Source organism: Chroicocephalus ridibundus, chromosome 5, assembly GCF_963924245.1.
Source record: "Chroicocephalus ridibundus chromosome 5, bChrRid1.1, whole genome shotgun sequence".
Lineage (NCBI taxonomy): Eukaryota > Metazoa > Chordata > Aves > Charadriiformes > Laridae > Chroicocephalus > Chroicocephalus ridibundus.
Window position 1 is genome coordinate 45131034 of NC_086288.1, and position 21574 is coordinate 45152607.

The following is a 21574-nucleotide window of genomic DNA, read 5'->3' on the forward strand; positions in this document are numbered from 1 at the left end:
AATGGGAGCCTGGGAGTTTCTCCACTGAGGGACTGTGGCAGATCTTGCATGGCACTCAAAGAGGAGATAATCTGGAGCATGCCTGCCTTGGCTAGCTTTCCGGGCTTGCATCCTTGGACTCTCACTTGGAGAAAGCCCTGAGACCTTTTCCTAGCAAAACCAGCATAGCCTCTCCCAGTGTCCCTTCAGCATCAGGGCTTCAAATTCTCGTGGGCTTGGGGAGGGAAGATTTGCCACAGAACCCCATACTTCGCACGATACCCCAAAGATCTCCGCTTCTGCTCCTTCTCCTCAAAATCCAACCAAAAGCAGAAACCATCAATATCTCCAAGAGTTGCTCACAGCCCCCTGCATCCCCCTTTCCATGGAGAGACCTCTTTGGTCTTGAGCATGTTCAGCACGCCATGAAACTCTAGCTGGTGATGAGACAGCCCTTGGCATTGGTATTTCTGAGCACCCCCAAACCATCTGCTCTAGCTTCATTCCTCTTCTGGGTCCTTGTGAGGAGGAGGAGACTCCAGCTGAGAGAAAGGGACAGGCCGCCCACTTGTGCTGAGTAACCATTGCCAAATTGGATGCCAGCACATACACACACACACACATACACACACAAAAATATTTCCACTGAGGTTGCTATGAACAATGGTCTCTTGATTATTTGCTGTCTTAAACACATATGCCTTTGGCAGCCCTCCACAGAGAACAGGCAGTTCAAGTGCTGACCCTCCTGCTCTTGGACCAACTCGTTGACATTTACACATCCAATGCTACCAGCTGATGGGGGGTTTCATCAGCAAAGAACAGGACGTGATCCCTGCCCTGGGAGTTTGCAAGCTGAAGGCAGACACGTGGGCAATGGCAGCGCCACATCCTAATGGATGGTAGTAAGAAAACACCCCTGCCTTGTCAGACCTGGCAGTCTTCATTGCCCACTTGGTGAGTTTGCCCATCTCTTTAGACACAACCCCAAACCCACCTTGTTATCATCTTCCAGCTCTTCCATAAAGTGTTGCCATGATGTCCGCAAATCCTGGGAAGAAGTTAGGGAGAGTTCAGCTACCAGCCAAGGGCTGTCCGTCCTGTTTCCAAGGACATGCCGGAGCAGAGACACCCTGGCTGGCTCTGTGCTAGGGCAGCCTTAGGTCCAGGTGCACATGTGCTGGTGATGTCCTGCCTGAATGATGAGTGCCACTGATGGGGGAAGGACTGGAGTATGTCTGAACCAGGAGATGTGAGGAGCTGAGCAAAGTCCTGTTTCCACAAGGTGAGAATGAGTTCATGGTTTGTGTGGTAGAGAAACAAAGTGACTGCCCAATGCTGGCTGCTTCCTAAAGCAAAGAGAAAAAGGACTGAAGTTCTTGGAGGCAAAGCATTTGATCTGAACGTTATTTGTGATACTTATGGAGGACTTCACTCAGCCCTAGCTTGTCTTTTCTACTAGTTTCTCCATACCTGGAGAAAGACTTCCAGAGACCTCATCAATCCCCAGCTATCCAAGATTTTGCACTGTCTACAAATAGTTGGTACTTGCTGAAAAGAGCAGATCTGAAACCACAGTTGGCAAATTGCATCAACAAGCATATTCTCAGTGAGGCATTGTTCCAGTTTGTATATGTCTGAAAAGAACTGTTCAGGCATATGTTAAAGTTGGCACCTTCTCCCTGGGACTCGCTACAATCTGACGGCTGGAGCATGATAATCACATCAAGACGCACAAAACACCCAGCAAATAAGGGAAAGCAACGTCCACTTGAGATGTTAGCAGGGCCATGTTGAGGACAAGGAGCAGCGGCAGATCAATGTCCTCTGGAGAGAGCATTCATCCTGGCCTGCTGAAGAAAATGACGACATCTGCAAGCACTTCTTGGAAAGGGATCAACAGTAGCGTAGAAGAGGAGAGCAGAAAACCTGCTGCCCCAGTGCTAGTCCAGGATGATCCTTATAAAAAGACTTGGCAATTGCAATGGGAGAGGAAGCTAGAGCTGCATGGACTCAAACCATGTGAAGTGTCCTACAGGCTCTGGGCTTCAACCCACGCTGTAGGAGGCAACGCCTTGCAGTGAGACAGACTCAGTGGGGACACACAGCACGTGAAGGGTTCTCAGCCCTTGTGGAGATCTGGACTCTGCAAAAACCTCTCCTTTGCATCAGTGAGGAAAAGGATCTGGGAAATGTTGCTGCTCCAGCCATCGAGGGTCCATCCATTGGTCCCTTGCGCTGCTTGGGTGTCTTTGTAGACAGTTCACCCTCCAGAAACCACCTGAACTGAAAATGGTTGGAGAGTGTTAGGGGGAAATATTGTCTTGGTTTTGCTTTTCCTCAGGTGTCCACGTGCAGCTGCTGCTGGGGATAGGATGCTGGGCTGACCTGGTGGAGCTGCAACATCATCGGAGCATCCTCTCAGCTACAAAACTGGCCCTGCCCCAATCTAGTCATGTCGCATCACTGGGTGGGAGGACACATGCAGATTCCCCCTTCATCCCCTCCCATCCCCCCAGGGTGTCCAGGAGCAGCCCAGGGCCCTTTGCAGGGTCAGAGAGGGGAGCTGGAGCCCGTCTTCCCTCGGGTGCAGTTGTTTCAGCCTTGATGCTTAATCCTGGAGGTGTGTGGCCGGGTGACGATCAAGGGGGGTTCATCTGAGGCTGGCAGCAACGTGGGAAGTTCATGTGTGAGACACCTCATACCCTTACACATCCCCTGAAAAAGGCTGTACCACCACGCTCAGAGGAGACCAAGCTGCCTCGGAGCAAGGGGCTGCATTGCACAGACAGGGGTAATCCTGATGGATCCTGGGCACATCTTCATTTGTGGTGGGGCAGTCCCAGCAGATGTGTCTTATTTGATCTTCTCCATCCCCCATTGGCAACCCTGCTCTCTCCCTTTGCCCCGCCAGATTTAACAGCCAGAAGGACCACCCAGTTGTCCACACAGGACCCGAACGGCTCCATTGCTTGGCACTGCTGGTGGGAAGCAGCAGAGTCCCACCCACAGGAGGGATGGCTTTCTCCCAGGCTCTAATCCTGGTCCCCAAAGGTGACTATAAGTAAGTCAGGGGGCTTTGGTTTCTCTTTCCATCCAAAGAGGATCACACACAGCCCCTGGAGCTCTGACAGCAACAGCCTATGCAGAGAGATACTCACAGCCTGCAATTCTGTGGGAGCAGTTGAGTGCCTGTCCAGCGCCATTAGCAGGAATAATTAATTACCTGATCTGCCATTTCATTGGAAAGCAGCAGAAACAAGTGGTAGTAACTCCTGCCTCTTCTCCCTCTCTTGAGATCTCTGACAGGCGGTCAGGAGTCGTGTAACCATGGACATCCATGGAAGGGGCCGAGGGGAGAACCGGAGCCTGACAGTGTGTGTTGCAGGACCTAACTCTGCTGCAGCAACCCCAGCACTGGGGTGAAGCTGGGAGCAGGGACACGTGCCACCAGCCTCTCCATGTGTGGGAGCCCTGCTCCATGGACAGCATAGTGAGCTTTTTCCTTTCCTTTTCCTTCTGGCACCTTGGAAGGTGCCTTTCTCCTTGGAGAAGGCAACTCCATGCTACCTCATCGTCAGGAGCTGCCCTGCCTTCAGTTTGAGTCCTGGGCCAAATCTGCATGCCATTTGCATGTCCCTTTTCTAGTTAATCTGTGTAAGAGGGAGCTTGGGGAGCTTGGCCCTCCTGCTAGCTCAGGTCCTTGGTCTCTCTGTGGAGTGGGAAATGAAGCTTTCATCTCCCACATTATTTCCTCATCCCACCCTCGCTGGAGAACCCCAGGGGTTCAGGCTGTGCCACCCCAAAGCATTCTGCCCCTGGAGATGGGGGAGATTCCAGGACCAAAATGGGTTTTCCATGGTCTCAAGGTGGACACAGGCAGACAGACACAGTTCCCACCCCCAGCCACACACCGTGGGGCCGCCCATGCCCCTCAAAGACCAGCCGGGCCCCAAGAGACACACACACACCCCCAGCCCACTTTGTGGAGCAATGCTGGGGCTCAGCTGTATTGGGGGGCTCTTGTTTCTGGGGCGTGAGGGTGATGAGACACAGCGAGGCTGCAGGGGACAGAGCCAAGGTGCTACCGGACCCCAAATGTCCCCTGTCCCAGCGCCCTATGGGGGAAGGTGCCGGGGGCGGGGAGGGGTGGCGGTCCACGTATCATCCCACCATCCCCAGCCAGGAACATGGCCTGACCCAGTGGAGCCCTGTCCTGGGGGGGTGGCGAGGGAAGAGTTAAAGGGAAGGCGAGCAGATCCTCCCTCCATCCTTCCCTTCCTCGCTGTTAGGCTGCTGCTTTGACAGGGGGTGGGGTCGGGGCTGGCCGCCGTTTGCCGCAAGAAGGGGGGGGAAACGTGGCTGCGAGTGTGTGTGTGTGTGTGTGTGTGCGCGTGTGTGTTGGTGACATATGACAAAATGAGATGAGACCCCTCGGACGGGAGCGGCCACCGGGCTGCGCAGCGAAAGCCGCCTGATCCCCAGCCGCGTCCCTGCCCGCCCGCTGCCCGCCCGCTGCCCGCCGCGCCGGGGACCAGCGAGACCCCCCAGCATCCCCGCCAAGAGTAAGGCTCCGGGTGGGGAGGAACTGGGAAGCGCTACTGGGAAAGGGGGGACGTGGGACGGGGTGGGGGTGACAAGAAGGGGGGGGTCCCTGGAGAGTGAGAGAGATGTGGGGTGCACAGAGAGCAAAGGGGTGGTGGGGAGAGAGACCTGATGCTGGAGCTTCGCTCTCTTGAACCACCCACCCAGATATAATTTGGGGGGGGGGGAGGGGAAGATTTTGGGGAGTAGGGGGGTGGGGTGGAGGATGAGCTGCCAGCGCCGCTTTCTGTTGTGATGGAGGGGAGGGAGCCTTGTTTGTGCCTAAAGTCGCAGCTGCCTGGATTTGGCCCCGCGGGGCCGTTTGGAGATGACAGCACCCAAAAATAGAGTGCAAAGCGGGGAGGGGCGGAAGGGGGGTGTGGGGGGGGCAGACTTGTTTGCCAGTGCCCAGCAGGATCAGGTTATTCCCCCCACCACCATCACCACCTTCCTCCCTTCCTCAGCTTGTTTTATTTATTTCTTTATTTCTTTTGCAGTGATGTCAGGGAGGGGAGCGGTGGCTGGGGTTGGGGGTTGGATTCAAGCAAAGGAGGTTGCTGGCGGCCGAGTGATTAACGTGCAGTTGCTGGGAATTATGTCATCTGCCTCGGTGCTGGGTGGCCCTCGCCCAGCAGCGGCGGGGAGGGAGGGAGAGAAGGAAGGAGGGAGGATGCCGGGGGGTGGTGGTGGTGGGGGGGGGGTTGTCACGCCACGGGGCTCCCCACTTGGGACTTCACCCAAGGAGGCACCAATGCCTCCCCAGCTTGGCGCGGGCATCGCATCTTCCCCCCACCCCTGGCAACCCCCAAGCCATGGGTGCACGCTGGCAGGGCTGTGGGTGCAAACCCACCCAACTGCCCTCTGCTCCCCGGGGTGCCCGGGCCCACAGGTTCCATCCCCACACAGGAGAGGAGCAAGCTGCCGCTCTTCCCGATGGCTCATCCTGCTCACTGGCCCGGCAGCCAGGTTTGGAGCAGCCAGAGAGGGTGTCGTGATGAAGGAAGGATGAAGGCAGGCATCCCCCCTGCCAGCTCCCCGGGAGAGACCAGGGCTGGAGCTGCTGCACTGCAGCATCGAGCCCCATCCGGGGATGCGGGTGTGCCCGGCGGGGAGGGCAGGGACCCTCTCTGACACCTCCATCCACTCCTCAGAGGAAAGGCGAGAGCCTGGGGCTCTGTGGCTGAGAGCAGCCCCCAGGCTGCCCGGTCCCTCTGCTGTGGAGAAGAGCGTTGGGCTGCTGGATGCTCCACAGCTTCATCAGTATCCCCCCCCCCGCCAACCCTGAGCATCCCCCTGGGCATCCCCTGCCTCTTCCCCGTGCACATGGTGAGTTGGGGAAGGAGGGCAAGGCCTGGCAGCTGAGCTGGGCATGGGTCCCCACTGCACATCAACACCCTCTTCCCTCTGCTCCGCACACCCTGCAGCCCCCTGCAGCTCCGTGCAGCCCCATGCAGCTCTGTGCAGCCCCGTGCACCGCAGCAGAAGGTCGGGCAGGAACAGGAGCAGGCAGATGCAAGCAGGAGGGCTGCAGGGAAATGTGGAGCAGAGGCAGGAAGGGCAGGCAGATGCTGTAGGGGGTCTGTGCCAGCATTTTCTGCCCCACATCAGGCTACACAGGAGGGGTGATGCCAACAGCTTCTTTGACTCAAGCTGGGAGTCAGCAGGTGTGATTCAAGCCAGGGGATGCCACTTGCCCCATGGGATAACCTTTGGCAACTCCCTCAGCAATTCCGTGCTCTGCTTTCAACACCCTCCAGCACGTCCTTTACCCGCAAACGCGCTCGGGCAGTGGATGATGCCAGCAGCTGAGCCCTCAAGGAAGGTGCTGGCATTAAAAGAGGGTGTAGGATCTCAAAGCACCCCCGGTCTTGAGCAGCCAGGGGTGGGAGGCTCCTCCATCACGTGCGGTTCATTCGCCCGTCCCCTTTCCACGCAGGGAACCGTGCAGTTTGTTTATGTGTGGCCCCAGTTCGAGCGGCGATCTACCGTGGCTATATATAGCATGTGATGCTGTCATCCGAGTTCAGCCTGGCTGGGGAATTTATTTTCTGCAAAGGTTGGGAGGCGAATGGTCTGAAAACTGGCGTGGAAATGCCAGAGTGGTGTAATTCCCCATCTGCAGTGTCTGGGCTCCCGCAAGGGAACCAGGCACGTTGTCCTGAGCGTTGGCCTTGCGATGACAATGGAGCAGAGGAGAAATGTGGTGGAGGGGCTGAAATTTCTCCTGTTTGGCTCCCTGCTGCGGGGATGGGTATTTAAACAGCGGTGTAGCAGCATCCATGGCCACATGGGCTCCATACAGGGACGAGACTCCCTCCTTGAACTCTTCTTTGCTGGGTCACTGGGCTGATGTCCTAAGGGAGCAAACCCCAGCCCCCAGATCCAAAAGGAGGAAGTAGCAAAGCATGTGAAAGCCCAGCATCTGGTTGCAGGAGCCTAAATAATGTGGGAGACAGCCGCCGCTTGTCCTACCAGAGACGGGACTGAGAGAGCCCCAGCCTCCACAGGGGCTGCAGCATCAGCCCTGGGCACCCACTGCAGCATCCATCGCAGGGGCATCACCACGTCATGGTGCACGATGAAGGCATTTCTCTATGCCCTCCCCAGAGGCGGAAAGGTGGACCCCTGCCTTGTAAAAAAAGGCAGATGGGAGGGTGATTTCCAAATGCACTGTGAAAATCACATTGCATCAGCAGTCAGAGGCACTCGCTGCATGATAACTCAGTGTGGAGCAGGAATCTGGATAAACTGGGCTGCAAAAAAGTTTCTGAAGGGAGTCCTGTCCAGAGGGGGAAGCTTAAGGGTTAGTAGAGTGTTGCTGGAGCTGTTGTAGGGCTTAAAATCTGCTTTCTCATGAAGGGGAACTGAGCACACTAAGGAAAGCCCAGCGATGCCCGGGGCCGTCAGAGAAATCCAGCAAACAAAGGGTGAAGCAAGGAGATTTCTTGTTTCCCTTTGCTGAGGATCTTTCCCCATTAGTCATTCTTGTCACAGGAGCTGGCAAACATGGTTATTATTTGTGGGATCTGAAAGTGAAATGGAGGCACACGTCCAGGAGCCCAGACATCCTTGCCCCACAGGCTGTGGGGAGCAGGCAGCAACCCCCCCAGCCCCTCCGGCTCACCCACGCTTTTCCTCCATGGGTAAAGCCTTTATACTCCACACTAGGTCACTGGATTCCTCCTTTGGTTGTGCTTTCCGCAGTCTGGGAAAGTCTTTTTCATGCAGGACATGGTGGCACCAGGAGCCATAGGTAGGCTGTGATGCTCCATCCCAGAGGTGGTGGTGGTCCAAGTGCTTTGAGACCCTGCAATAAGCCCGGTTATTCCCAGCAGGGAGAAACATGTACTCAAAACTCAGCTCTCCCATCACCCCAGAGCCCCAGGCACCATCGTTGGGGAAAAGGACCATGCTGACACCCCTCTTTTTTTGGAAGCCAGGGGTCAGACTTTTGCCTTTTCCCACTGTTCCTGCAGGAACACATCTCAGTGGGTGGTGGGTGAGAAAGACATCTCTTCTGAGACCCTCACAGTGGTGGTCCCAGAACAGGAGGGGACCAGGCAGGGAGAGCACAGCCAGGAGGAGGTTCGCTTTCCTGGGGGGCAAGAAGGTCCATGTAGCTCCTTAAGCAGCAAGGAAAGGAAACACAAGTGTTAAAGCAGCTATCGGGAAAGAGGGAGATGGTTTATGCCTTATAATCCAGGGTTGGCTGAAGCCAAGAGCCCTCCTGGCAGAGAGACGTGAAAGTTCCCTTGACCTGGTGGAGGAGCTGCAGAAGCTCCTGCTTCATCTCAGCAGAGCTGCTGCAAAGGCTTGAAATCAGGCTCCCAGTGATCTTAGCTGAGTTTCCCTCTTGCAAAATTGTTCTTGCAATGAATATGTGGATCCTGATGGTTTTATCTGGCTCCTGAGTCAGAAGGACAAGTTTTGGCTGAGCCTTGATGGAGTTTGCCCCAAGATGAGACCTGGTGGCCCAGTCTCTACCTTCCACCTCCTCCCTGTTGACTGCTGCCATGGCTGGCACCTTCCTTCTTAAGTGCATGCATTGACTTTTGGAGTGGTCACAGGGGCTGGAAATGTTTTGGGTTTTCCTTTGGATGAAAGTAGTAGGGGTCATGGGATAACGTGACTCCAGCAGCTGGAGTCTCACTGGAGCATGTAGACCATAGGCAGCTCTTGTGCACAGAAGGATCCAGGATGGCTACAGCAGCCTGGGCTATCTCAGGCATCAGAGAAACTCTCTCAGCCTCCAGCAGTTGGTAGTTATGGGATTTATTTAATGATCTGAGCTTTCTCTTTTGCTCCACGTTTTTTTCCTGGTTGCTTCCTGAGCCCCTGCATGCCCTTTAGCATCCTCTGGCCTCCTGCCTGCTTCCACTGCCCACCCAACAGCCACCTCCAGCCTTTCGGTCCTCAACTGGTCCCAGTGGGACATGCTGAAGTCTGAATTGCAGCATTTATCAATGCAAAATTAACTCACATGCCTCATCCTCACACCAGTATGGAGACAAGCAACCCTCCCTCTCTTTTTGGGCCAAATCCTGATTGCGGGCCAGTGAGATGTTCCAGGTTTAGACAGATGTAACAGAGCCCATTCTCTTTGTAGGAAGCTCAGAAGAAAGATGATCATATCGTTAACACATGTCGCTCTTCACACAACCAACCTCACAAATATTTATCAGCTGGAGAAAGACACGGGCTCAGAAGTTGCCAAGTAACATAACAAGAGGCACTTTTAAATAAATATATGTGCGTCTGCGGGTGATGAATAAACCAAATCCCTTGGTATGTGGCCCAAAGACATGTTTTCCTCTGGAAGCCCAGCACCAGTAAAAATAATAATGATTCAAGCCAGGAAATGGGATAAGCAATTTCTGACCATGTGTCCAGCACCCAGGGAATCCTGGGGGAAATTGGTTCCCTGCCGGGAAGCTTTGCAAATAGAGCAATGCCTGCCAGACCTGTGTCTGCCAGGGACCAGTCGGGAAGGAGGATGGGATGGGGGTGTTTATTTTGCAGGGGAGGTGAGAGCAAGCCCAGTGCACTTGGTTGTGTTTCAACCTGCATCAATGCACCTCTCCTATATACCTAAGGACTGCGCTTCTTTATAGGCTCAGGTTTTCAAGATACCTTGTAGACCCTATATCTCTTGGTGGTTCTCCGTGTTTCCTTAGCCTCGAGGCTAAGCAGCAGGGTACACCGGACCTCTTCCTCTCCAATCCAGGCGGCTATGTCCCATAAATCCAGTGGGAACATTGCCTGCCCCAGCATGGTCTGCACTCTGCAGATGGCCAGGGTTTTCCTGTTTTCCTGTCACATTAAATCCTTTCTGTGAGGCCAGTTTGCAAGTTTTGGGGGGTTATTAGGGGAGTAAGTGCTACCAGAGGAGACAGGGTGGGTTTGCAGATGAAGGAAGATCTCTTGCCCGGTTCCTCCTTCCATGGGGAAGCCCTGGCTTGTGGAGCTGGGATTTGGTGGGGATGTTTCCATGAAAATCCACCATCTCCTCCCCACCATCACCAGAGAGGATGGCCTGAGGGTTTTGCAAGATGGTTGTCATTTTGGGGACATTCTGGAGTTCTTGCCTGAACCAAAGCATGGAAGAGAGACAACCTGGACACAAAACTGGTAGGCAAAGTCAACTGGGTGAGCAACCTCAGCTGTGTTGTTTGGGGGGGGGCGACACTGCCCACTCTTGGAAGGCCCAGGGTAAGGGGGACAAGAGGAGACAGACTGGACCAAGCGATGGTGGTGGATGTGGCCCAGAGAGGCTGCAGATGCCTCATCCCTGGAAACATTCAAGGGTGGGAGTTCCCCGCCAAGCTCACGGCCATCGCAGTGCCCTGCAGACGCACGCTGGAAATGATGCGCAAAGGGAGGTCAGAGTTTTTATTAGCCCAGCTGCTCGAGCTGGAAAAAACAGACCAGCTTTCAGGCACAGGAGCTCATCTCCTTGTCCCTGCTTTCTAATTATATCATTTGATCTAGTACAAGCTCATTCCACTCCCTGTGGACCATGCCTTCATTACATCCCCTGCTCTGCCCTTCGCAAGCACTTGGAGTAACAGCCAAGCCATCCCACCTAAGATGTTTCAGATGGGAGGACCAGACGTCCCACCTCAGACATTTCCCTGCAGACGGGTCTTCTGCCTCCAGTGATGCAAGGAATTGCAAGGGGATGGGGAGAGGGGAGAGGGGACAGGGGACAAGGGACAAGGACATGTTGGTGTTTAATTTGGCCAGACCATGCACCTTGTCCTGCTGTTGTCCACCCAGGGTGATGGCTCCCAGCAGTGGGGTGGAAAGCCAGAGAGGGCTGTCCCTGCAATGGGGGGCAGCTGGGCTGGCTCCTCAGGGTGGCTCAGAGGGGTCAGGACAGAAAAGAGAGGATGAAAACATCCCAAAAGCCGTCTGGGATGCTGGGCTGAGATGGGCAGAGCTGCACTCCCATGCCCCTTGCACTGCACAGAGCAGCTCCTCAGCTCCTGCCGCTCTCCTTCCCCAGGCACTGTGGTCCCACTCTGCCTGGCCTCTGGGAAAGACCAGGACCTGTTCCTGGCTCAAATTTCTCCTTCCTCAAATAAATACATTTCTCAAAAGGCCTCTAGAAAAAGCCACAAACCCACCCAGTTTCAGCTCAGCAAGGGTATAAATACCTGTCTCCAGGAGCAAGCCGAATACAGCCCATAAAGCACGGCTCTCGTGCCAGTCTCAGGGAGACCCTGATGTTCTCGACTGCTTCCAGCTTCTCCTGTAATGCAAATAATAAATCACTGCTGCTCAGCTGGTCCCCGGCCAGCCATTGCACAGCAGGAGTTTGTTCTCCTTTTTCCTCCAATCTGCGAGCTGCTGTGCTGCTGCACTCTTCTTCCCTCTCAGTGGTTTTCCGAGCTGGGATGCAGTTGCAGTGGCATTTGCAGACCCCACGGGTTGATCTCTTTGGGGATCAGGGTGTCCCCAACAGCCAGGACTGGGTTTAGTGGTGTTGAGTCCCAGGTGGAAAGTTTGGTCTTGGTTTTGTGCTCTGCTACTGGCATTTCGTGTGGCCCCTGGCATGTTCCTTAACCTCGCAGATCTCTGTTTCGCTCTGCTAGGCTGTACTGCAGCCCCCCAAGCCCCAGGCAGCAATGGTAACCGATTATACTGAGTGGGAACTAAATGGAGGACTATGGTGAGGTATCTTTAAACCCACTCTTGTGGCTAAAGCAGTGAATGTGCATTCTGCACATGCTTGGGGCAGGTAATCCCCTCCAGGCAATGACCAGTCTGTTTTCCAGCAGAGTCCAAACAAACTCATCTCACCTGTGGTCCGCATCTCAGGAAGGCTGTGCGACACCTCAGGGACCGGCCAAACCAACCCACAGCCTGTTGAAATTCCTCAGTGCCAGCCAAGGGCTTTGTGTTCCCCATCATGCTCTCAGGGGCCCAAATTACCTTTTAATAATAATAATAATAGTAATAATAAATAAAAAAAAAGAAATCCCTGGGCAAACAATCCAGCCCAGGCGCCCGCCGGGACAGCAAACACTCCCCAAGAGGCACCAGGTGTGGTGCATTCCTGATAGCCGGAAAAGAAAGGAGGGATTATTTCCCTCTCCCTGCAATGTGCTGGGTGAGTAGCACCATCCATCCCAGGTGGCAGGAGGGGACCCACCCCGGCTCCAAGTAGGGCTGGGTTGTGGGAGGTGAGTATGTGGCTTTTGGGAAGAGGTCCCTCAGCCACGGCGTGAGCAAAGTCTCAGGCTCCAAAGTCTCAGGCTCCGGAGGTGATTAATGGTAGTGTTTCTTGGTTGAATGTTTCCTCCCATCTGAATGTTTCCTCCCATCGGGGGTGTGGGGTTTCAGGCGATAAAAGAGATCTGTTTATTTTAAAAACAAGTCCTACCAGTCACCCGAGCTATCCCTGAGCAGCCTCCCCATGCCGTGAATGCCCGCGTAGCCTGCACAGCTATCTCAGCATCTGGGTCAGCATCCACCACCCAAAGGTTATTCCTCAAAGCTGGAAAACTTAATTATTCCTTCTTTAATGAACTTTGCTATCAGTCTGTTGATGTCTTTTCCCCTTCTCCTTAGCCCTCAAAGAAGCAGAAGTGTGTTAATGGCTTTACCTCCGCTGGTTCCCATCATGTGAATGAGCAGAGAAGTCAAGGAAGGGTAGGGCAGGCTGGTGGTTATAGCCCCAGCCCCAGCTTTGGCCAGGCCAGGACCTGGGTGAAATCCTTCTGCTTCAGTTCTCCATCCATGACACGGGGGTGAAAAGCAATTTTTCACCCCTCCAGGACTTTAGAGATAGGCAGAAATTTGGGCTGCTGGATAACGTTTCGCTGGGCCAGCTGCCTTAATAAAACCAGAGCATCTGCCAGCTCCGGAGCCAGGCAGCAAAAGTCCCCGCCCAAAAGTCCGGCACAAGATGACAGCAGGCATCCCTTTCCTCCGAGGGAGAGCATGCAGGAGATAACACCAGCCCCCCCCGGCGCATCCCAGCGGGGGCCGTGTCTCTGTTTCATGTCCCGCCGCGGGAACGAGAATCCCTTCATTTCCTTCGGACACTTATCCTCTAAGGATCTTGATCCTGGGGGCGAGTGACACAAACACCCTTTAAATCCATCACAGCGGGCTTAGCGGAGGATTAGCCAATGCCTCTACAGGCTTTACGCTGGCCTCTGGCTCTGGGTTGGAGCTGGTCCCAGAGCTTCACGTCCCACCCTGGTAGTCCCATCTAGCTCCAGGCTTGCTTTTCCAAAGGAGATGCTTGCAGGCAGAAACACAGCAAGCTCGGCTCTAACTCCCATCAGGCGATCGTTGCATCCCAAGCAAGCCCCATCTGGCAATTCACTTCCAAAAGTGGCAGTCATTTTTAATTGCAGAGCCGATTCTGGTGTGGGTCGAGGACATGGATGAGCGTTATCTCCTGCCCTCTGCCTGCACCGTGCCTGTGGCTAGGGAGGAAGGTTAGAGAGCCCTTCCCAGGCTGTTTGACCCCGGCATTGCCCTGGAAGGGAGAAACTCTCCCACTCCCCTCCTTTGAGGGGATTCCCTACAGAGGAGCACAGGTATTTCCCTGACTTCTCCCTCTCATCCTGACCTGTGCATCATCCAGGTTGGCACCTGGGCATCATCCCTCTCTGTCATCCCCTTCGTGTTTGCAAGCAATTACCTGGATCGCTTTCCACTCTCGAAACCTTCCCTCCTTAATTTGTCTCAGCGATGTTTTTTTTTTTTTTCCTTAGTTTCACTTCTACCCATGGTATCCCCTTTAACTCTTCCCATTTCCCATCCACAAGGGCTTTTCAACCACAACAGCTCTCGCAGACCCTCCCAGGATGGCTTTACTCCAGCACAGACAAGCTTGCATAATAGCTGTTGACACCGTAACTTCATTTGAATCGATCTTGTTTGCTAATTAGCTGATTGCTGTAATTGGCATGAATTACCTCGGGGGATTCTGCCTCCCTAGGGGTCGGCAGTGTCCGGTGTGTCCCACCTAAGAGGTGGGAATCACAGCACTGAGATGGCTTCTGCTCCAGGGACACCTCTTACAGGTGTCCTGTGACTTGTAGAGATGCAGGGGAGTTGCAAGAGGGGAACTAAAACCTGGTACAGTGATTTTTAATTCCCAGAGTGCCTGAGAGGCACCAAAACTTTAAGCATATTCATACTAGCTACTATAGAGCTTAAAATGTATTAAAGTGCCTGTTTACGGCATGAAGTGATGAGTGGAGGCGACTCTTCGCTCTTCCTCAAAGCGCAACTGGAGATCACTCAAATACTGAGTTAAAGATAAACCAAACAAAGCAGGTTTTCTCAGATGGCATAATTCCCTTGCAAAAATTCACCGCCAAAAATTAATGGAGGACAAAATGCCGCTAGGTTGGGTGAGAAGGGACCTGGCAGTGTCATGGAGAGTGAGTGCCCTCTGATGGCATCAAACCATTTGGAGGATCCAAAGGCATGAGGTACCCCTGAAAAGCTTTGTGGCAGCAGAGATACGGGGAAGGATCAGGAAGTTTCTCCTCTTCCTAGTCCATTTTTCTCTAAGCACCAGCTGCACAGGGAGGATGGAGTCTGGGAGGACTTCCATGGAGCCCGGCTTGAAGCACACCTGTCCCAGCGCCTTGGGATCCAGTCAAGATCCATCACTTCACCACTCCCCATCATACACTTCAATGACAAACCATACTCATTTTTTTAACCAGAATAACCATGTCACTCCAAACCAAAGCACCTCATACAAGCGTATTTCCACCTGTGAAGCTGCCTGGGTCATCTAATACAACCTGCCCCAGATGAAGTTGAACGAATCTGCAAAGTCCTATTTTGTATGAGACATCTATTTATATTGACAGCTTCCCACACTCCATCCCTCCAGTCCTGCATCACTTTCTGCTGGGCTAAGCTGCATCACTCCAGCTCTCCTTCTTTCCCCTTTTCTGAAATATTGCCCTGCAATTATCATCTTTCCAGTCTTCCGGGATCAGAGAGAAATCCCAGGACTTCTCAGAGAAGATGAGCAGCAGGCCACACCACTCCTCACCCTGCTTCTAGGGGACCCTTGGGAGCAAATTAATCTGAGCCCACAGTTTAAAAATATTTATACCTAGGCCGTGCCATTAAGTGTCTTCCTAGGTTACTAATGGCCTAGAAAGCACTTTGTTGCCCCTGTGCAGAGACCATCAGCCTGCTTTTGCCTGGGCCAGAAGAGAAATTATTGAGCGTTTCTGCCTTTTCTCCATTGTTATCAGCAATTTTCTGATCTCCAGCTTGGGGACAGGGAAAGCTGCTGCAGCTCAGTTATTTCACTGCTCTACGTTTTGCAAAATCAGATCAAAAGTCGCTTCCTCCCTGTTGTCCGTGAACCTCCAGGAGAGATCTGATATGGCCATTGCTGAACTGCAGAGTAAATGCCACAACTTTCTTGAACCAGCATACCAACTAGCTCTTTTCCTGGTAGCCAATGTTAGTTCTTCTGTATTTTCGGTGGAGAAAAGCCCAAACGAAACTGGGGTCTCCAAGACCCTTTGACTCTCTGCCAGTGCTGCCAAAAGTCCAGATTATTAGCTAGGCCTTTTATTCTTTATTTTAAGAGGGTGAAATTATTAGCTGGGCCTCCACTGGCTGAATAAACATCATAAACAGGTCTCAAGCACATGTAACGCCATCAGTCACTGCCAGCGACCCCAGCTGCAGAACGCTGTCACCTTGCCATCTGTGTGGGTCACTCGTCCTCCTCTGAAATCACACAGGGGGTGCACAGAGAGTCCCAGGGACAAGTGTCACAGTCGCAGCAAATGCAACCCGTCTCTGCAGCCAGGTTTGCAGGTTGGCATCACCTGAGGCTCCCGTTACCCTCTGTAACCACCTCTGATGCATTCTGAGCACTTGGCAGAGGTAGAAAGCAGGCAATGGTGGCTATTAAAGGAGATCCTGGGTTTGCACTATTTACCTGGTGGTGTCCAAACACACAAGAAGTAGCTGGACTCAGCAGTGCAAGGGGAACACTGGGACTTTGTGATGACTTGTATTTGCTGCAGCAGAGAGGTGAAGACCCCCAGGTACGAGCTGGCCACAAGATGGATATCTCGTTTTTACGGAGGAGTTTTGCTGGTGGAGCTGTTGTTGAACAGCTCTGCGAAGGATGAGTGGCATGCGTGGGGGTGGCTGGCTCGTTTGATCTAAGGGAGGAGTTGGGTGAGGACACGGGACTCGTCAGAGTGAAACAGACCCAGGCAGAGAGCAACAGCAGCAGGAGAAGGCGATGCTTTTCCTCGCTGAAGGTTTGCAAGGTTGTACACAACGAAAATCCCTCCTCCCTCTCTTACTCAAAAAAGCCACATGCCAAGAGGCATTCAATGCCGTGTTCGAATCCATTCAAAATGTCGGGGTCAAACCTTTTTAATGAAAGAATGAAAATAAACCCAAAGACAAAAAGCTATTCTGGAGGAGGGGCGGGAAAGGAAGCAGCTCCCAAAATATCAATAACAACCCTTCCTTTTACCCCAGCTGCAGCTGTAGGTTGGGTGTCTCTACACCAGAGGGACCTAGCAGGGCAGGAGATCTGAGCACATCCTTCTGCACCTTTCTCTTGGTGGGAGTGGCCCACAGTGATAAAACCACAGAGCTTTGGGCAGGTTGCATTAGGACCATGAGGATCTGAGTACTACTGGAGAGGGGACATCTCTTGGTGGGAAGGAGGCTGTCAAGGGTTAAGAAGGATAGGATGGTCCTGCAGGGACAATGGAGTCAGCTGGCACCAAAGCTTGCAAAGCTGTTTGCATCAGGTTTAAATACCATTAAACACAGCATGGACCCCCTCCTCTATCCCATCTCCTGCAGCCACCACGCTCTGGCAGCAGGACTTCATGCTGTGTGGGCTCCTGGGGTTGTCTGGTGGCTTTCGGAGGCTGCATTGCCCTTGGCTGTGATCCCAGCTGGATGGCTGGAGGCAGCTGGACAGAATCTTGGTCCCCGCCTCGCCAAAATAATTTGGGTTGTGTCTTTCTTGCATTTCTGCTCTTTACCTGGAACCATTAAGTGAGGCTTTTTGAGAAGGGGCCTTCAAGCTATTCCTGCGTGGGGTTAAAGTGCTGGCACTCAGGAAGACATGGGGAGGACTGCGAGCTGGAGGAGGGGGTGGATTTCAAACCAGAGACAACTGAAATCCAGTTGGATGGGAATGGACACACACAAGGTCCTACTTTCAGCTGGGCACCTTATTGCAGTGGAGGAGGCCACCTGCAGGTATAGAAAATCCCAGTGGTAGGGCTCAACCCCAGAAGGGAGCCCAGCAAATCTCTGGAGAATAAGAGGAATGCGAGGGTGCTCAGCCCACCCTCCTTTCAAGCCCACCTCTGCTGGGATGCTGATACATCTCCCCTGTCCCTCTTAGTGCTGTCTCCCACCCCACCACCCCTGCATGCTTGTGAGGACTTCGCTGTCCCTCAGAGGAGGACTAAGGGTCGCTCTGGAGACAAATACATGTTCTGTTTGGAGCAGTGCAGCAAAAGGCGATTTCCCCACAGCCCGTGACATGTCTCAGGAATTTGCGGTCTGTGATGGGTGAGTCAATGTGAGCAGGAAAAGTCCAGCTATTTTTAAGACCACTGACATTTGGGGGTGTTTAACCCCTCTCCCTCCTCCCACAGCCAGCATCTCAGCAGTGCCTTGCTTGCGGCGCAGCCACCTCCGTCCAGGAGTGAAGTCAAAGGCATAGCTCAAAAGCCATCACCAGTGCAATGCTCACTCTAGCAATGATGGTTCTTCAGAGGCAGTGCCAGACTAGAAGCAGGCAAAAAAGACCCTTCCCAAGGCAAATAGGTGCCAACCTCATGGGGTGGTGCTTCCTAGGATGAGAAGGTGAAGGATGCAGGGTCAGGGTGACTGGGAAGAGAGGATGAAGGAGGCAGGATCAAGGTGATCAGGAAGAGGCTGTTAGGAGCCATGGAGACAAGGCGAGAAGCTGTGCACAGATGTTTTGTCCACGCTGTGCTGACCTGCTTCTCCAAGTGCTCCAAGGTCTGTCTGCACCAGGGTGATTCCCCTGCTAGGAATCCACTTGTACTGAGCTCCTCACCAAGTCATGGAGAGCTTCTCCAGAGCTTACACACCTCCTGGGACTAGGGCTCATTTGTAATCGCAGCATAGTGTAGCTATGTTCATGTGGCTCTGTCCTCCTCTGAAGCTCAGTGTACCTGTGCCACCTGCACTGCCCTGCCTGGTGTCACTCACAGGTTTGTGTGCTGGTGAGCCATCAGGTCCTGCATTGCTTGGCATCCCCTCTCTGGGAGTCAACTCTGATGACTCCTCCAGCTTATCTATCTGCTAGCGTGGCATCACAGGACTTGTCCAGCTTCCAGCTGGGCTCCAGGGCAGTGTTGCCTCTTAGCCAAGCCACTCCTTGTGCTTGCCACAGGGCAACCATGGTTTGGGTGGCCCACAGTCCACCACACTATGTTGCATCTGTCCTTATCAGGGAATCTGGGTCCTTCGTTTCTCCTCAGCAGCCAAACTGCCTCTTCCCAGGGATGCTCTTTCTTCTCACACCATGCCTGAAATGGCATCCACCATCTCCCCCTCCCCATATCCCCACCTTCCTGCTGGAGCAGAGTTTCTTGTCCTATCTTCCTCCCACATCTGTTCAGCCTGCTGCTCTCCTCTCTAGAGCTATGTCCTCTCCTTGCTGTCCTGCTCACACACAACTCTGGCTGCCCTGGACTGAAACAAGAAAAAGAAGGTTTTCCCAAAGGTGAAATGTGTTTTCATGGAGACTGTGTACGGGATGACCCTATTGAAAAATTCACTCTGCATTTTCAGAGTGTAAGCAATTAAGCCAGGCAAGTGACATAAATTTAGCAACATTCATGCCAGATAATCTATAGTTTAGAAAATTTCCTGGTTTATTTTTATTTAGCAAAAAATATTAAGGGAGTTTGTGTATTTATTTTTTTTTAGTATCATGCACAGGGGACCCTCTGGATCTTGATCATATAGGTTTTCCCTGATCTTTCTTCAACGTTTTGCCTTCCTGGGACGTGGTGGGGGCACTTGGTGTTTCAGGGAAGAATAGCAGGGAAAATCAATACAAACAATGGAGAAGGACGATAGAAAAGGACCTGTTAGACAGACTGCTTTACATTTCCTCAATTGACTCACAAATGTGACTTATGTGCATTTTGCACTGACTCGTGATGGATTTCTGGTCCATGAACTTGTCAAGTTTCCCCTTGAACCCAGGTACCCACTGAGCATCAACTGCATCCCAGGCCAGCTACTGCTGCATGAGGAAGGGGCTTCTTCCTTTTCTTCCTGATTTCCTCCTTTACCTGACTCCCAATGCGCTTTGGCTAAATGTTGCTCCTTTCCATGCTGAAAAGGAGACAGAGATCTACATCTGTGTGTCATTTGGCTGTGGCTGTGGTCCTCTTCCCAACAGCAAGCTGTCTGAAGCACTGCCCCAAAGCTGCTGACGCTCTTGTAAAGTCTCCCAGGGATGTCTGAGCAATTTGTCAGCACGGATTCGTTTAAAAACCTACAGAGGGAAAACACTGAAAATACTTCTGGTATTTGTACAGGCAGATCCCACGGCAGTCCCTGTCAGCAGCACAGGTGAGACGAACGGCGTGGGATTGCTCACAGACCAGACAAATTAATAAGAACGCTGTGCTGGGATGAATTCTGCCCTAAATATATGAAGTGCAAGCTTGTAACATGTGCCAAGCTCCTCTGGAGCTTGTTTCACAAGTGCTTCCCGTTTTACATGCACGTCTGAGGCATCCTGCTGCCCTGAGCCCAAGGCAGGGCTGAGAAAAAAATACAGCAGTGGTGAGACCAGGTGGTGGTTCAACCTTCTCCCTTTGCATGTCTTTGCCCCATACCAGCACAAAGTACCGGAAGCCTTTGCCTGGCTTTAGGCCACAGATGCTGAGCTGATGCAGGTTGGATGGACAGCACAAAGCATGGTGGTGGGAGCTGGACTGAAGGTGTGAGGCTTGATCACCAAGGTCTTCTCCTCTTTCAATGGGGGCTGGATGTATCCTGGATGGATCCTTGGCCTGATTGAGGGTGTATTGACTATTTGCTCAGTGCGAGGTGGCTGTGCTGAACTGAGCAACATATGCAAACCTACTGGAACTAGGGAAAAGGGATGCTCTGGAGGGCTGGCATGTGGTCCATTCTCAATGAGGAGAGGACGAGCTCTCAGCTTCATGGACATGGGCCAGGAACCAAAGGTCACCTCATCCAGTTCTCCATGTCTCCCTCCCAACCACAAGTCAAGCAAGCTCTTTCTCAAGTCATTTGTCATCTGTAAGGCTTGGACCAGGACAGAAAAAAATGCTAAATGCACCAAATACAGCCCGTGAAGAAATGCAACACAGGGTTATGGTCAGGATATCTCTAAGTGAGGATGAAGAGGCCGGAGGGATGGATGGCTTTTGTGCATAGAGCTGGATGTCCCTGCATATGGCAGGAGAGGTGTCTTGCTGTGTCTTCATGGAGTGGACAGCAGCCAGGAGTGTAGTGTCTGACCTCTCAACCTTTGCCAGCTCCAGAGCCAGCACTGCTACGAAGTGATTTTCATCCCCACCCGACACGTACAAGTCTGCTTAAAACCAGTACCTTGAAGCTTCTCCCTGGCCTTGCTTTACTCTTTCAAGGCTTCTGGCCACAACATCCCATAAAAGATATAATAGGATTGGAAAGGGAATGGGTAGGGAGTGGGGTTTTATGGGGAACAACTATCTAGGCTAGAAATCTCCAGCCTGGGAAAGAAATGACTGAGAAGGAGCTCTATATATAAGGGCCTATAAAATCATCAATTTCAGGGGCAATAATTCTCATAATGGAAGAATAAAGGGTCTCAAATCATCATCTAGAGGTCATTTGCTCTTTGCTTTCACCTTCAGGTAGCCTTGTCATTGGCATGACCTTGAGAGAGGCTGGGGTCTGCTTTAGGATGCACTTGCCCCAACAGCCCCAGTGCAAAACAGGCTGAAGCTCCTCTTGCTGAAAGCTCTGCCTGGCTCCTTAATCACACTCCCCGTGCTGCCAAAGTGTGTCAGTGCCCAGGGAACGCTTGGCTTCACACATGGTGGAAACCCCAGCTAGACAGAGGTTAAAGGTCTTTCCTAAACTGTGTCTGAAGCTTGAGAAAAAGGGAGGGGGGAAACTGTGTATGGGATGTGAACAATTACACACCTCACTGAGAGATGTGGATAGGATGGGGAGAGCAGATAAGCTTGACCTGGGCATCTGCCTCTGGTGGATTTGCAGCTCTGGAGGAGATGTTCATTGGGTTTGGGCTAGAGATGAGGGAGGGGAGCCATGCTGTAAATGAAAGTCCAGTATTAAATCTTCTTCCAAAGGACACGTATGGGTGTTAAGGGCACCACTGAGTTTGGAGAAGGTGTCTTGCTGCCTGGTGTAGAGGCAGGAGCAGAAGTAGAGGTGTTTGGGACTTGATCCTGGCCATGAGGAGCTTTGCAGTGCCTGGCTGAGACCCTCCTACTTCAGCACA

The 21574-nt window shown here is 52.8% G+C and overlaps 1 protein-coding gene across 2 annotated transcripts in view; it reads left to right on the forward strand.

Moving 5' to 3' along the window:
• The first annotated feature begins 4312 nt into the window (after nucleotides 1-4312).
• Nucleotides 4313-21574, forward strand: part of LZTS3 (leucine zipper tumor suppressor family member 3) — a 55821-nt gene continuing 38559 nt past the window's right edge. For both annotated transcript variants that reach the window (XM_063335182.1, XM_063335185.1), the window contains exon 1: nucleotides 4313-4544. The gene's annotated coding sequence lies outside the window, so the exon portion shown is untranslated. The remainder of the gene's footprint in view (nucleotides 4545-21574) is intronic.